This window comes from Gymnoscopelus braueri, assembly GCF_963280865.1.
Source record: "Gymnoscopelus braueri genome assembly, chromosome: 7".
Taxonomy (NCBI): Eukaryota; Metazoa; Chordata; class Actinopteri; order Myctophiformes; family Myctophidae; genus Gymnoscopelus; species Gymnoscopelus braueri.
In genome coordinates, this window is record NC_137608.1 from 15015546 (window position 1) to 15030060 (window position 14515).

General features: G+C 43.9%; 1 protein-coding gene across 1 annotated transcript in view; it reads left to right on the forward strand.

Annotated features, from left to right (window-relative positions):
- The window catches only part of LOC308087860 (tetratricopeptide repeat protein 28-like), a 369778-nt gene that overhangs the window by 192721 nt on the left and 162542 nt on the right, over positions 1–14515 (forward strand).

The window sequence follows — 14515 nt, forward strand, 5'->3', positions numbered from 1 at the left end:
GATCGTCTATTTTCAGCGAAAGCTTTACCCACAATAACAGAAAACAGAAAAGAGTAGTATAGTAGAATAGTATAGAGCAGTGGTTCTCAACCTTTTCAGGCTGCTACCTCCAAAAATAATCATATTTGAACTGGGGACCCCCCAACATTGAACTGGGGACCCCCCAGCCAGACAAGCACTTAAAATTGTAGGAGTTGAGGCATTACATTTAGTTTGACTTGGTTCCACAGATAAACATTGTGAAAATAGCTGATCTTGTGAGCTTGTAGATCTGCTATTTTCCCAATGTTTGCCTCTTTCTGGCCTTTTTGTTTTTTTTAGGTACACATTTCTTTTTTACGTTTTTCACTGTCATCTGGGGACCCCCCCCCAAAATCATGTGGCGACCCCCCTGGGGGTCCCGACCCACAGGTTGAGAACCACTGCCTGGTATAGAGCCCTGAGGGACTCCGCTCAACCATATTTAAGAGGTTTAAGTAGTTATAAAGCAAGACCATATAACGACAGATGTTGTTCTCTCTAGTGTCTATAAACAGCAGGCAAAGAAAAAGGTGCATATTTCAATAAGGGGCTATTTAAAAAATAAGGATATATTTAGACCACCCACCCTAGTACACTACGTCGAAAGAGAGAGGTGAGGAGCTCTTCTCTCTCTCCGGCCGCCCGGAGTGAGCTCTCCTCTTTTAGGATGGCCATCTGGCCGTGATTGATTAAAGCTCCTTTTAAGTAATTAATGCCTGCTTTAATTGAGAGTCAACCCACCCGTGGCTTGTGGGGGGGTTCAGGTGTAAAAGTGCTCAGTGCAGAGTGGAGGAGCCAAGGATCTGTTATAGAGAGAGGGTGGGTGCATGGGAAATCTGTTTAGCACCCTGACCCCTCTCTCTCAGCCTCACGTCTGTGGGATCCTCCAGATGCTAATAAGAGTGTGACTATAGTCTAGCAGGTTGTGCCCATGACTCCGGTCGTGGCTATAAATCATATAGGCGCCACGTGACGTTGGTTTTCCTTTACATTAGAATTGGAAGTGCTGAATGGGGGTGTGCCGGTAGTTCTCTAGATCGTTGGTTCTCAAAGTGGGGTCCGGGGACCCCCAGGGGTCCTTGGGGGGCTTCCAGGGGGTCCCCAGAAAAATGTGTTAATATGGCGTCACAATAATTTGAACCACTTTACGCTATGAGCTTGTAGATCTGCTAATTTTTGAAAAATCCTCAAGATTTGTGCAAACCTTTGAATATATATATATATTTAAAGCGAACATTTGTAACTCAAATCTTTGCCTCTGGGCAGTCCCTGGAACAAAATATTTTGAGAATGAAAACGTTCTTGTGAAATGGGACATCTCTATAATGAGTACTTTCTACTTTTGGTACTTTAAGTACATTTTGATACCAATACTTTTGTACTTTTACTCAAGTACATTTTGAATTCCGGACTTTTACTTGTAACGGAGTATTTCTACATTGCAGTATTGATACTTTTACTCAAGTAAAAAAAATGGTAGTACTTTTTCCACCACTGATTGCTACTCTGGGTCCTGTTGGCTTGTCAGGCTGAAGAGTACAAGACTTGTACCCTTCAGCCTGACAAGCCAACAGGACAACACAAAGCCAGGCCCCGGTGCTTAATTAAACCTATTCTGAGAGCCCAAAGCCTTCTCTTCTGTCACCTCTCTGTCTCCCTGTAGGTACAGGCCTTTCCTCCTGGACCGTGGAGGTCTGAGGTCAGACCTGTGAAAGGGTAAAGGTCGGGGGATTACACCCTCCGGCCCTCCAGGCCAAACACAAGCCTCTTGCAGAGCAGCATAGGGTCACATAGGATAGAATCATGACACAGCTGCCTGTCTATTACCATCTCCACAATCTAATAAGACCACCACACACTCCTGACCCGCATCGATCAAAACACACGTGTGTGCATGTGTTTTCCCATTCAGACAGAACAGGAGAGTGACCATTTTTCCTCATAAGAGAGTGGCTGCACCACTGTGGGACCACTTTAAAGGGTGTATCTGTTCAACTAATGAATTAATGATGCTCCTTTGTAGGTTTTTTTTTGCTCTATGCGGCAACTTGGGTGTGGGTGGGGGTGGGGGGGGTGGTCTACGTACGGGGCCTGTTGAGCAACACAGGGTTCATGACCGCGCGGTGATTTCATTATTTCTCTGTTAGCAACATGAGCTACACACCAGTGCCGCATGTTAAGCAGTTATGCAAGTTAAACAGAGGCGCCCTGCAATCTGCATGTATAGGTAGACGTAGTAAAATATTTATGATCCGTTGATGTGCTTCAAACCCGAGGAGAGGGGGGGGTGGGGTGGCCGGGGTGACATAGTCTCCTGTGTGAATCCGTTCCATCCAAGGCCCTTAATTAGCCCATTAGGCTAGATGGCTTTAATGAGAGCGAATTAAACTGATCATTCTTTGCGGAGCCGGCTATTGAAGGGTAAATGTTTCATTATTCAGAGAGCCTCAGAGTGAACAGCAGTAAGATTCCCCAGTTAAAAGGCTGCAGTTGACTTGCCAGCTGGAGCCGTCAGAGAGGGGAGACATCGTAGTAGTCGGCGAGCTAGCCATCGATTCGGTGGGGGGCTCACATCAAACTGGCAGCCCGTGCAGGACTTCAAATTGGAAAAGGTCATTGTCAGGTATGTGGGAATCAATTCCCCAGCACTCTGTATTCACCGTGCCTCACATTTATCAGTGCTATAGGTGGGTGTAGTGTAGCACCTTCTAAAAACAATTACCAAAAGACAAAGAGCTCCTTAAATAGAGAAGGTCAGGACTTGTGATCGGGGAAGTGTCACGCTGCGTGCATCCATTGTGACAGCCAAAGTGAAACAGAAGGGAAAAACTGATATCGCTCATTTATCACGAGCAGATGAGACAGCACAATGGTGGCGGGAGCAGCGGGTTCCTGCAGAGACATGCTGTCACGATACACACCGCTTGGCAGGGCGACTTCGCATTGTCCCCTCTTCTTCTATCTGTGCACGTCATCTACCCAAACAGATGATCTTCATAAGGGGACAGAATATCAACCAAAAGCTCACAGACAAGATAGATAATGGTGACTCTACTCAAGAGTATAGTGGAAAAAGGTGTCACAAAGTGAGAAAAGGCACAGCACATCCTGTCCTGCTGGGCTGGGTGCTGTGTCACAAAATTCAACACGAAACAACAATAAAATCCTGCACACCAGAATGCTTCTCCCATCGTGTTTTTACCAGGTTGCCAAACCTGGTCTACATCTACACTCGCTAGTCGTGACTTTTGCGGCACTTTTTCCTCATTGGCTGGTTCTTTAGCCAATGAGGGCTCAATGTCCTCTCAGAATATGGGATCTAAAGACGACCCACAATACTGTGTTCGGCCACTGTATGTATCTCTATGGTCTGTGGCGCTGTTGCGTGAAAAAAAAGTGTGGTCGTGGCCACCAAACAAACTATTGACTTGACTCCTTATACACACACACACAGCGCAGCCTCCAACAGCGACCCAGAAAAAACAAGACAACGCACCACGGGTCCATTTGGTTCTGTGCGGGACGCTGGAGAGAGCAACCTGGTATAATATGACTGGGTCATATCTTGTTTCTCCTTTATTGGTGGCAATGTTTCAAGGTCTGAGGAAGAGCCTCCCGGGCTGGAAACGTTGCCACCAATAAAGAAAAAAACCCACGATGGGAGCAGCATTCTGGTGTGCGGATTTTATTGTCGTTTCATTACTCAGAATAGTGACATCACTTAGTGCATCATTGAATCTATTTCTGGGCCGATATTGCTTTATTGTGATAGGATAGTAATAGTATAGAGACAGGAGACTGAATAGGCAAAAAGGGGCAAAAGGACATGCAAACACAGGTCTCCAGCCGGACATTGCGATTATGTGGTTGATGCACCAGAGATCTAGAGCAGGGGTCTTCAACAGGGGGTCCGGGACCCCTAGGGGGTCCTCAGCGCTACTATAGGGGGTCCGCCAAATCTTTGTGTGAGATGGGATAGGAGCTTGTAGATCGGCTATTTTCAAATTGCCGAAATGTATATAGGGCTGAAGTGGTTAATGTATGTTTTGTAATAAATAATAAATAATAAAAAATCTACAAAGTATCTAGTAACTAAAGTTTTCAAATGATTGTAGTGGAGTAAAAATACAATATTTGCCTCTGAGATGTAGTGGAGTACAAGTGAAAGTACTGAAAATTGGAAATACTCCAGTAAAGTAAAAATATCTCAAAATTGTACTTAAGTACAGTACTTGAGTAAATGTACTTAGTTACTTTCCACCACTGGTAGCGATCATCATTCCACTTGCCTTTTTCTTTCCCCCTCCCGTCTTCTCTCTGTTCCTCCCGGCTAATTTGTCTTGGCCCGGCCGACAGTCATCCCTGGATATTAAATTAAAGCGGGTTGACATTTTGTGTACCCTGCCGAATCGACTTCGCCCAGTGCGGCGGTGTCACCTTGAAAGTGTGGCGGTGGCAGAGATGTGATGCGAGGGAGACTGCGGCGACGGCAGCAGCGTGCGTACCGTGCACGCCTTGAAACCCGCAGGTCGACAAGACGACAACGTTGACATTTCTGGGTCTCACATTGGACCAGACCAGACAACAAACACCTAGCGGTGTTAACCTATTACGACCGGGAACGCATCTGTGTGTCATTTTTAGATTCCTTTGGTTATGCAAAAAATAGAGGATATACAAGCTCATAGCGCGGCACCGAGTGAATAAGTGCTATGAGCTTGTAGATCTGCTATTTTTGAAAAATCATGAAAATATGAGAAAATCTTTGAATATATATATTTTCTTAAGCGAACGTTTGTAACTCAAATCTTTGCTTCTGGGGGATTCTACAAATGTTTTTTTTTTTAAACTTATGTTGCTATAATAACAGTGGTTCTCAAACTTTTTTCATGTCAAGGACCCCCAAAATGATATGCATTTGTCCGCGGACCCCCCTCCATCTCAAAATATTTTGTTCCAGGAACCCCCAGAAGGAATTCTGGGGGTCACATTTTCACGATTGTTTTTCACCAAAAATAGCTATGAGCTTGTAGATCTGCTATTTTTTGAATAGCCCCAAAGAAATCTTTAAAAAATGACACACAGGTGCATTCCCGGTCTTGATGGCTTAAGGAGCCAGGGAGATACAGGGAATAACAAGAAAGGCAGCAATGCCTTTGTTGAGACACCGAGGCCATTAGTGTCTAATCTTATCCCACTGTCCCAGCCGCCGCTGTGTGGACGACTGCTGTCGGGAGCCACCAAATAATACATGTTTGTTGTTGGACAGATGGGTCGCTTACTCATGGGGGTTATTGGTGTGTGTGTGTGTGTGTGTGTGTGTGTGTGTGTGTGTGTGTGTGTGTGTGTGTGTGTGTGTGTGTGTGTGTGTGTGTGTGTGTGTGTGTGTGTGTGGGGGGGTGTGTGTGTGTGTGTGTGTGTGTGTGTGTGTGTGTGTGTGTGTGTGTGTGTGTGTGTGTGTGTGTGTGTGTGTGTGTTGGGGTTTTGTAGCCTGCTGTCCCCTATTTGATGGTCTGATTTGGGTTCCATTATGATGCTGGCAGGGGTTCCTGTTCAGAGATGCTACGCTGGCACCGGCTGCCCTGTGGGCGATCAGAAAAACCATCTGCACCGGCCTCCGGAATCCCAAACACACACCACACCACACCACAGCAAGCGAAAGGGGTGTGGCACTCTCTCTCTCTCTCTCTCTCTCTCTCTCTCTCTCTCTCTCTCTCTCTAAATCGAGCTTATGCAGCTCGTATTGATTTTAGCTTGTTTTGAAAGCATCTCTATTACTGCTGATATGGGCGATCAAGGCACGACACGGGCTCTGGGAGAGGCGTCGTCTGGCCATCGGGAGCGCCTGGCACCGCAGGCTGGCGGCTTCCGTTGGGTCGGTTCAGTGACAGGCTGCCGTCACACTGCGGGCGAAGAGTTACGATTGTTTGTTTTGGGAGACGTCGTTTTGGTTTGAGTTTCTTCCACTTCCCGACGAGCGAGCGCACACACAGCCCAGAAAAGTAGCTGCAGACATCTGTAAATAACTCAACTAGCAGAGACAGACAGAGGCAAAGCTTCCAGCAGCAAAATGCCCTCAATACAAAGCTCTTACAAATGATTTTGGCAGCTTTGGATTGCTTCTATAATGATGACAGATTCAGAAGTGGTAAGCAATTAGATACCTCACAACAGTCTTTGTTCAACAGCAATTTTAGCTTTACTCAGAGAAAAAATGTCTGGGTCTGATGCTTAATTCCGCGTTGTGTGATTTAGGTTACCCACTTTCAACCTGATTTCCCTATTTTGGGTTAGGCGAAAAGGTAAAAAAAACAAGACATGACACGTCATGTATACCAGCTAGCTGCACGCTTTGTTTTGCCCCGATCCAATCTTTTTTCTCTCTGTGACCGTGTGTGTGTGTATTTCTCTCGCAGAATCTGGCAACACTGTTATGATACCATAGCATGGGAGGACGAGACCACCGTTCAGAGTATGGGATGTCTCCCCATTGGCTTAAAGGACAGCCAATGATCGAAAACACGTCGAGAATATGTCGACTAGTGCTCTGTCTCTTCACAGACCAGCCGCTCTTCGAGCTGATAAAAAAATCTGAATTTAAAAAAGGGCAAAATAGGGCTTAAGTAGTTAAATCACCTGTAATATTGTGTACCCATACTGTATAAACACTCCTTGGAGCCATGCGGAGAGCGTTATCGACTGGCATAGCATCTCCGATGCTGTTGTGTGACTGTCGGCAGTCATGCTCTCCTATAAGAACTTAGATAAGGAATTGTGTACAATCAATTGCGGCAGACAGGACGCCGGGGTGCCTGTGTGTGTGTGTGAATGCATAAATCTAAGCATGCCATCAAAGCATGTCCTGTGCACGCCATTCCCTGCATGCTGTGTGTTTTCCATTTATATTAAGTCTTAACAGCACGGCCCATCCATATGTGTGCATGTGTGAATGTATACCCCACTGAATGATGCCGCTGAGCCTGTTTAGACGGAGATCCTGAATGAAATCAGACAAAACACAGGCACACACACACACACACACATGTACGCACACAGGAGGAGCTGAGGGTAGGGTACCCCTGGGGGGTGGGAGTGGGGGTGGGGGTAGGAGACATGGGAAAGGGACAAGGACATATGCCATGGGCATTAATCTGCTATTAGAGGAGACACTAACAGTTGGTGTCGCGCCACACTCTCCCAGACTTCCTGTCCAGTTGCTGTGACTACACAGCAGACTGTCTGTGTGCCACGTACAGTATGGCTATACCCCTGACAGAAAATGCAAGGTGGTCGTATTTCTGTGTGTGTGTGCACGCGCACAGTCGTGTCAAGTAACTAAGTACATTTACTCAAGTACTGTACTTAAGTACAATTTTGAGGTACTTTTACTTTACTGGAGTATTTCCAATTGTCTATACTTTTACTTCTACTCCACTACATCGCAAATATTGTACTTTTACTCCACTACAATTATTTGAAAACTTTAGTTACTTTGCAGATATAAATTATTACATTATAAAACATACATTAACCGCTTTAGCCCTATTTTATACGTAGGCTATTCCTATTTTATACGTAGGCTATTTGAAAATACAAGCACACAACGCGTCGCATCGCGACGCTTTGTGAGCTTGTAGATCGGCTATTTTCAAACATTTTAGTACTTTTACTTTTGGTACTTTAAGTACATTTTGATACCGATACTTTTGTACTTTTACTCAAGTACATTTTGAATTCCAGACTTTTACTTGTAACAGAGTACTTCTACATTGCAGTATTGATACTTTTACTTAAGTAAAACATTTGAGTACTTTTTCCACCACTGCTGTGTGCATGTGTGCGTGCGTGTTCACTGTTCATACAGTGAACACCTACAGTGAGATCTTCTGCACCAGTGAATGCGTTCTTTTCTTCATCATGTTCCTCTTCCTCCTAAGCACAAAAAAACCCCATGAATATTTAAAATGACTTCAAACAAGCATTCATGAAATATTAAAATATTCAAGAGACAAGAAAAGCTTTTATCCTCCTCTCCGTTCTCCTTATGTCTTTCCAAGTCTCTCTCTTTCTCTCTGTTGCTTAACTTGCACACATTATGTGCACAAAAAACGGTCTCACAATCTCTCTCTATCTCGCTCACACACACACACACACACACACACACACACACACACACACACACACACACACACACCCACACCCACACCCACACACACCCACACCCCCCCACACACACACACACACACACACACACACACACACATTTTACCCTCGGGGTAAGAACGACAAACCTTCCCAGGCAGTCGATCCACTCTTTGGTGGAATCAGCACATTGTTGCTTTAAATAGCGGAGGTATAAAGACGCAGGAGGGCTCAATAATTTAGGCTGGATTGAATTCCAGGCATATAACGCCTGATTAGAGTTGTTGTTGGGTGTCTCATGTTGTATAACAAGATGCCTCGCCAAGATGCTTCAGTTTTCAGGAGAGTTTACACTTTTGAGTTCACAAGTTTGAGCCTCCTTCGCAAAACAGGCACTCTCTCTAATGTGCATTCTGATTAGGGAGAGGATTTCTGGTAGTGAGATTAAGCCATTAAGATCGGGAACGCATCTGTGTAACCATTATTTTTATACTTTTATGCTATTCAAAAATAGCAGATATACAAGCTCATAGCCGCGCTATGAGCTTGTAGATCTGCTATTTTTGAAAAATCGTAAAAATTTGCTTCTGGGGATTCTACAAATGTCTTCTAAATCCTAGCAGTAAACAAAAAAAAAAAAAAACATATGTTGCTATACACTGGTTCTCAAACTTTTTCATGTTAAGGACCCCCAAAATGATATGTATTTAGCCACGGACCCCCATCTCAAAATATTTTGTTCCAGGGACCCCCAGAAACAAAGATTTGAGTTAAAAGTGTAGTTATATTCAAAGATTTGCACACATTTTCACAATTTTGTTCCTAAAAAATAGCCCAAAGAAATCTGAAAATGACACGGATGCGTTCCCGGTCTTAAAGGGTTAAGCGTTTGGCTTGCTTTTTCTATTCTGTGTATAAGCCCTCTCTTTCTCTCGGATGCTCTCTCTCTCAGCCTCTCTCTCTCTCTCTCTGTGTCTCTCTGTCTGTCTCTATGTTTCTCTTTCTGTCTGTCTCCATCTCGCTCGCCTTCCTTCCTGTCTGTGTTTAGCTGAGAGCCTACAGGCTGTGCTAATCGCTGGAGCGGCAGCTCTTAAGTGGATGCTGCTATGTTTTTAGAAAAGATCCTCTTAAGTGTGAATAGGAAATGTCGTGTAGTGGTAAATGCTTGCTCTCTATACCCTCTTCTCTTAAGAAGATGCTTCCTGAATCCTGCCAACAGCATATTTTGTAGACAACTTGTTGGCTCTTTTCTACAGCATCTCCCACCATACACTTAATAAGTATGCAAACACACTGACTACACTGCAGTACAGTAAGTGCATTCATTGGCCTTAGAATTTCTTTTACTATTTATATCTGTGTCGGTATCGGTACTCAGTTGAATTAGTATTCAGCTGATACTTTTTGTAAACATGACTGCTCTTTTTTACGTGATACACTGTCTATTTCAAGCTGTTTGATCATGCAATGGCGGATTCTATATTGCAAATGCCTGTTTCTGCGTGTGGCCCACGCGATGTGTTTGGACAGCGACCTAAGATAAATTACTATTTATATCTGTGTCAGTATCGGTACTCAGTTGAATTAGTATTCAGCTGATACTTTTGTAAACACGACCTCTCTTTTTTTACGCGGTACACTAATTCAAGCTGTTTGATCATGCAATGGCGGATCCTATATTGCACATGGCTGTTTCTGTGTGTGTGTGGCCTACGCGATGTGTTTGGACAGCGACTGGAGATTAATAGCAGAAAAAAACTCCTTTAAGGGCCGCGTGCTGCATCGATTCTGTCATTTCTCGCCGTCAGTCTTGTGATTTATGCATTTATGCACGTGCTTGTTGTGTTTGCAGTATTTTAACGCGCTCTCCGAGGGCGTATGGGGGCTTTTAAAATGCGCACATGTAGGGCAGGCCAGGGTAAAGTAAAGGGATTAAAGGAGATGTCAATTTTTTGTTTGAAGCAAAAAGGCTCTATTTTCTTCATCCTTTTTTTTCTCTCCCTTCCATCTCCCAATTCCCCGGTCTCTCTCTCGGTCAGCGCTCAGACGGAGAATGAAAGAAATCTCTGGTAGAGCAGTCATATTGCAAATCTAATCAAAGGGGGGAAGTGCTTTTAAATGTCTCTGGTTCCCTGGGGCAGAACGTCTAGCGGTCCGGGCCTCCCCTCTCCTCCTCTCCTCTCTCCTCTCTCACACACAGGCTCCCTCGCCCAAACTTCGCCACCGCCAGATGCAATTAATATCGAGCGGACGCCACCGGTCCCCCCTCGCTCCCCTCCCATAATAACAGTGTTAGAACAAAGGTTAATGCTTTGAATCTAATCTCAGCGCCTTCGTCCGTTTCGATGGAGTTATGATGCAAGTGGCAGGAGGCAGAAGTGGTGTTTTTCTTTGGGGGGGTATATGGCTGGAGACAGGGGGGGGGGGGGGTTGAACGTCAGCTAAATTAATTACTGGTCCCCCATAAATTCAATGTCATGTCTCATTTTCCCTAATCCTCTGCTCCCTAGTGGTGTTAACAGGCAAGCTGGGGGAAAGACTAATGAAAAGGCCTCTTAGATGCTAATGGCAAATTAGCCCCTGTGTCACTTTTTGGAAGCTTGCTAGAGGAGTCAACTTGTCTCTCTCCAGTGGGAGATGGTGGCCAGACGAAAGACTAGACTGTGGGCTCTCCTATAACACACACACACACACACACACACACACACACACACACACACACACACACACACACACACACACACACACACACACACACACACACACACACACACACAGCACACAAAGACACATCAAAACACACACACAAACACTTCAGTTGAGGAGGAGGTTTGGAAAGTCTCACGGGGAGATTTATTTTTCAGTCTGAACTGTATTGTTTACTGGCCACCCAAAACGCCTTTGCCTTTCAATTATCTCTCAGTCTTGGGCTGTGTAGCTCTTCTGCAATGTTGACAATGTGAGTGAGTTCAGATGCAACTCCTCTAACGGACTGTGTGTGTGTGTGTGTGTGTGTGTGTGTGTGTGTGTGTGTGTGTGTGTGTGTGTGTGTGTGTGTGTGTGTGTGTGTGTGTGTGTGTGTGTGTGTGTGTGTGTGTGTGTGTGTGTGTGTGTGTGTGTGTGTGTGTGTGTGTGTTGCGTGTGCATTGTTTATACCGTGGCTGGCTATTGTAAAGGGGAGGAGGGGGAGAGGGGGGGTGGGTAGTGGTTTGGAATGTGGACAGGAGAATTTGCTGTTGATGTACTTAGAGCAGAGTCAGGTAGACTAGAGATCCTCTGTGGCATACATGGGCAACTGGCGGCCCGGGGGCCACATTCGGCCCCCACCTTCACTTAATGCGGCCCGCAGGTTAATATCGGAATACTGATATATTATTGATTTCAGCTGTTACAATTGCAAACATGACCCGCATTCATTACTTCAGTCTTTATTAGTAGCTTAATGACTATTATTAAAATTCTGTTGTCTTTTTTATGTCCACTGTTTTTGTATTTAAGTTCATAAAGTTAACATAAGTATAACTAAAATAATAAATGTATTTGATTCCAATTTAAAAATAGCGAAAAAAAATCAGGATTCCAATTCAAAAATAGCAAACATAGCAGATCTACAAGCTCAAAACGTGTCGCACTGCGACGCGTTTTGATCTTGTAGATCGGCTATTTTTGCTACTTTTTGTGATATAGAATGGCCCGGCAGTATACAATGTGCTCCCCGTGTCTCCTAGGGTAGGTACCCTCACAAAAAACATGCAGTAATCCTGGTCTCTATACTGCCTCCCCCTGGTCAGCCGGGGCGCCTGATGGAGGGGAAAGGAACTGGTTGGAATAACGTGTTCCTTCCACGCGTTACGTCCTACCAGGGAAACTCCCCCCTGTCAGGTGATACGAAGCGGCTTGCTAGCTCTCATGCATCGAAGGAGGCATGAGCTCGGCTCTGGGCTCTCCCTAGGCTGGCAGAGGGAGTGTAGCGCCCAGGATTACTTAGACAATTGGCACTGGGTGAATTTTTTTTTTACTAAATCGTGGGATAAAAAAATTAGAGTATACAATGTGGCCCTCTGGAGTGAGTGTGGAAATATAGTGGCCCTCTCCATCATCAAAGTTGCCCACCCCTGCTCTGTGGGACTAGTCTCCGCTCAGGCCATAAGACACAAACATGCTGGGAGACGACAGACTCACCGCCTGGGTTGAAAAAAAAACATCTCTTTTTGTCCCTCGCCAGCCCAGAGAGACGACACATCGCAGAACACTCTTTGACGTGCGGGGGTGGGGTTGTTGGGGGCTTTTTTTGGATGATTGAAGCGATAGTGGTCTGTTTTAGTTTTCAATCCTCTTCTAGAATGTTCCAAAACATTTGAGACTCTCACAATCAGATACGTCAGCATGCAGTCACATCATAGTAGTTTATGTCCCTCCAGTATTTATTGACTCATACTCTCTCAGGCGTGTGACTTTGTTAAGCTGTGGGAATTAACTTTCACTGTTGGTGTTTGTTTTTTATCGTTGTTGTTTTTTTTAGGAAAAAGTTTCTTCGCTAGTCCGGCACACAAGCACTCACGTTTGATGCTGTGGAAGAAAAATCGAATATGGCAGAGAGTATTATTATTTTACAGCTGTGAGACCTAGAGCTGAAGACTCTGAAGTATTTATGCGTGTGCTGTCCTTTTATGATTGCTACATGACGAAAGTTTTCTCTTTCTCTCTTCTCTCTCCCTCTCTCTCCTCTCTTTTCGTCTGCCAACTCAGTCAAAGGGAAATCCCAGCAGTGCTCCACATAGGTGCCTGGTTGACTGTCACGGCAGAGAGAGCGTATATACGGAAAGAGGGAAACTAAACTAGTGAGCAGAAAGTAAATTGATTTTGATTTGAAAATTTTATTGGAGGATAAACCCCTTGAGATGCAGCATCTCGTCTTCCAGGGGGTCCTCAGGCACAACACACAAACACTGACACAAGACAATCACATAACGTACAACAACAACAAAACATACACATAAGGGCTCTCACACCATCCCAGACCAGTCTACATCTGTTATGCCATAATAAAAATAATAATAAAAATGAAAAAATAAAATAATAATAAAACAATCAATTATGAAATCAAATTCAACAAGAATACATGGCAACATATGTCATTTCCAGTCCGAAGCCAAAACCCATAACCCCCCAAGCCGACTCCGCGAACCCCGATTGTCTTTCCGTTAAGCCAACCTTATGAATTTAAAAGCAAGAACAGTTAGATTTTAGGGAATCAAGCAGAGATATTTTGAAAACAGAAAATGAAATAATTGATCTAAGTAAAGTGGATAAATTGTTCCAATCAGAAGGTGCTTTAAACTTAAAAGAACGTCTCCCAATTTCTTTGTTTATACCGACAGGTACCTCAAAAACAGGTTGTTGTGTATGTCTTAATGGGTATCTTGAACTGAACGGACGTAAAAGCTCTTTCAAATAAGAAGGATAATTAAAGTAAATACATTTAAAAACAAAAAGCAACCAATGAAAATGTCTCCTATCATGAGGAGATAACCAGTTTAACGTATCATACAGAACACAGTGATGTGTACTGTAAGGACACCGGAGTACAAATCTACATATATTATTGTAAACTACATTTAACGAATGAAGATGTGTCTCAGAGGTGTTCTGATAAATGATGTCACAATAGTCAATGATAGGAAGTAGAAGCTGCTGAACAATATGTTTTCTTATTTGAAAAGTAAAACAGTTTATTGATCTATACATTAATCTGAGACCATTATTTACTTTACTCCTAAGAGAATCGATATGGGGCTTAAAAGAAAATTCCGAATCTAACCAAAGGCCTAAGTATTTGAATGTTTCCACTGTTTTAAGGGGAGAGCCATCTGTAAAAAAAATAGATAATTCAGAGGATGTACGATTAAGAAAATACCGAGTACCAAACACCATGCTGCACGACTTCTGCTTGTTTAATATAAGATTATTATTTAAAAGCCATTTTTGAACCAGATTGAATTCCGTTTGCAAGGAGCTTTGAATTTTGGATATATCACAATCAGATGTATAAATAGCTGTGTCATCAGCATATAACTGTATGGAGCAATTTGTACATATTTTGGGAAGATCATTAATGAAAATGGAAAAAAGTAAAGTATAGAGGGTCTGATGCTCCTGAGTAAGGCTGTCGGTGTCTAACACGTGCATTTTATGTAAAACGTATAATCCAATTAACAAGTACAAAACCCAACCAGCGCTTCGCTCCATTACGGGAATACAAAGGAGAGAGAAGGTTCCTACATTCTGCAGGCCGCTCATGTGGAAAAAATGCAAATGTGAAATGAGTGTGTGCCTGGTAATGTGTTTGCAT